The following is a 2683-nucleotide window of genomic DNA, read 5'->3' as shown; positions in this document are numbered from 1 at the left end:
TCATTTCCAGAGTAATCCCATAATTTTATCACCCAAATTTTTAAAAGTAGAGAAAAGTTAGTAGCGACAACATGGTACCATCACAGCAAACCAGAAGGTCTGGTCACTCTTCTAATCTCTCCTTTATATCCTTCACATCCTGATGCAGCCTCCTGGGCCTGAAGAAGCAGCCCTGCCCCTGCTGGAGCCACTAAACTTCATGACCAAGCCTAGCAACAACAAAGTATCTTGGGCTGTTAGTCCCAGTCCAACAAACTATGCGTAACGATCCCATACCCCCCCACCCCCACTCTCATCCCATACCCCTAGCCCATCTCCCCATTAAGCAGGTAGCAATTCACTACTGAGTACCACAACAAGCCAGGTCCAGGGCAAGCCCATGCCAGGAGCACTTTTTTAAAAAAAAAAAAAAGCAATTCACAACAGAGATGCCCACCACATGAGGCCACAGGCATCAGGACACAAATTGAATATCAAAGATTTAAGACACCAGATTGCTAACAGATAACATTGATAACAGAGTCCATTCAACAGCAGGCAGAGGCCCAAAGTCATCCCTCCTCCTACAAAACACAGTCCCCAAGAAAGAATGCCATTGTATCTGTACTCAACTACAGTAACAAGCTGGGTTTCTTTTTCATTTGCTGAGGTCAGAGGCAAAAGATTCTTGAAAGGAGTAAGAACGAATGTTTCCCTCCTTAGAGAACACTGCCCGAGTTCTTCAGAGCCAAGCTCTTTTATGTCAAGCCCCTCGTTCAGCTCAAACACCACTTGACCATTAAATTTAATCTTTGCTAAATAATTGCTAAAATATTTTCCCTCGCGTGCATCACAAGGAAGAACCGACGTTTGATCCAGTTGCAATCAAGAGCCCAAAATCTCCAGAATCAGAAAACCTACAGCTAGACGATCAAACGTTCACAGGACTTGGAGTTCCTCTCTGGCAGCACAATGCTTCAGGGAGATCCACTGCCGAGAGGCACTGCACCCCTACCCCCCACCCCTGCTGGGTGTCACAGTGAAACAAATATCCAGGGACAGGTAAAATCATCACGGAAGTAATGTCCATAGTTGAGAGTTTGGGGGCCAAGGCTGGAGGTCAGCAAACTGCCAAGGAGAAAGAAAAGAAACTAATTCCAGCAGATGCAGATGAAACTAACGTCCTTGAGGCTTGGGGACATCATGAGTCCAAGGTCCCAAATATCCCCAAAGATCAAGAGGAGTGGGACTAGCTCTCTTCACAAGTGGTAAGATACTTTGAAGTTCAAAGGCAACTGTGTTGCTGTAACTGTTGAAACTGTCTTACCTATGCCCATCTAGTAATAAAACAAACAATTCAGTGATGAGTTGCTAAGCGTTAAAAAGAACGAAACTATGTAGGTTGTTGGCTAACAAATGTCCCCTTTAAGAGGTCACAATTACCTCTTTATCGCCTTTCACCCCACTTGGTTCCGCCTCCCAGTAATCCAGCCGACACACTCTGAAGTGTACAATGCCCCTTTCTGCCTGGCTTCCTCTTGTCAGCTAGGGACACCATCTGTCCTGCACTATAAAAACAATCTCTGCAGGGATCTTCCGAGGACCAAACAGATTAGCAGCATCCAGATCTTGACACGGTTAATAACACTCCCACCAGATTAGGACTCTTGCACTCCGAACTCCAGAGACAAAACTTCAGAACTAAGCTTGCCTTGTTTGTCAGCGATGGGGGTGACATTTTAAAGATGACCTCTTGGCACATAAAGCCATCTGTTGGGGGGGGGGGCGGAGGGAAAAGAGAGAGGCGGACTGACTCTCTAGGGCAATAGAAGAAATGAGCCCTTCAGGGGATAGGAGAAGCAGTAAAAAGAAAATCCTATTTACAAGACAAACAAACACATCAAATTTCACAATGTCTAATAAAAGACTACTAAAATTACTTATTTTTCTTCTAAAGGACAAAGAACACACAGACACACAAACTATTCAAGAAAAAAAAAGGAAAAAAAAAACAAGTTACACACTTCGGCAAAGGCATACGTACAAGAATCCCAAGTTGCCATGACTCTAGAAGACCAACGCAGAAATCTTATCCACAAATGCTAAAGGCCGCGGTGAAGTTTGCCTCTTGTCCACCTCTGTCCATACGATCATCGAAGCTGTCCTTTTCCAAGTTTAGTATTGACTGAACCTTTCCCACTCTACTCGTGAGCTCCCTGTGCTGACTCCAAAGACTCCCAACTCGAAAAGGAATAACTGGGCCGGTGATGGTGTTCCTAAAATTAATCATAATAAGCAGCTGAGCGCCGCTACCGGGAGAAGACCAGGCATAGGGAGCCAGACCTCTGCAGCTGCACGTCCTCCCAAACGTCTACGTCTAAATCTGCAGCCCGGGTTTCCTCCAGGCCCCAAGCTGCAGCTGAGGATGCTCACCACACACTCCAAACCGAAGGCAAATGAAGCCTCCTCTCCCTCCGAGTGATGCTCGCCGGAGCCCCCAAGTCCCAGCTCCCCGGAATCACCGAATCAGCAGGAGCGTCCGGCGCGGCCGGTCTCCGGGCGCTTCGGGAGCAGAATGTCAAATGAATGACCGCGCCAGGGCGCGAGGGAGCCAGACAAAGCCGCCGCCCGCTACCTGCGGCGCGAGCGCGGGGCCCGGGCCGCGCACTCACCTGGGCGGGAGGGCGGGCTGCGGGTGGGGACC

General features: G+C 48.1%; 1 protein-coding gene across 3 annotated transcripts in view; it reads right to left on the bottom strand.

Annotated features, from left to right (window-relative positions):
- Hecw2 (HECT, C2 and WW domain containing E3 ubiquitin protein ligase 2) overlaps positions 1–2683 on the bottom strand; it is a 302139-nt gene that overhangs the window by 298728 nt on the left and 728 nt on the right. Inside the window, exon 2 of one of the 3 annotated variants that reach the window (XM_026788844.1) lies at positions 2024–2255. The exons of 1 other annotated variant lie outside the window; for it this stretch is intronic. The gene's annotated coding sequence lies outside the window, so the exon portion shown is untranslated. Of the gene's footprint in view, positions 1–2023; positions 2256–2651; positions 2676–2683 lie in introns of those variants that run through there. One more of the 3 variants, XM_026788845.1, reaches the window with a different exon arrangement.

Source organism: Microtus ochrogaster, unplaced genomic scaffold (genome assembly GCF_000317375.1).
Source record: "Microtus ochrogaster isolate Prairie Vole_2 unplaced genomic scaffold, MicOch1.0 UNK8, whole genome shotgun sequence".
NCBI lineage: Eukaryota > Metazoa > Chordata > Mammalia > Rodentia > Cricetidae > Microtus > Microtus ochrogaster.
The sequence above is the reverse complement of the archived record's forward strand: the minus strand, read 5'-3'. Positions and strand labels throughout refer to the sequence as shown.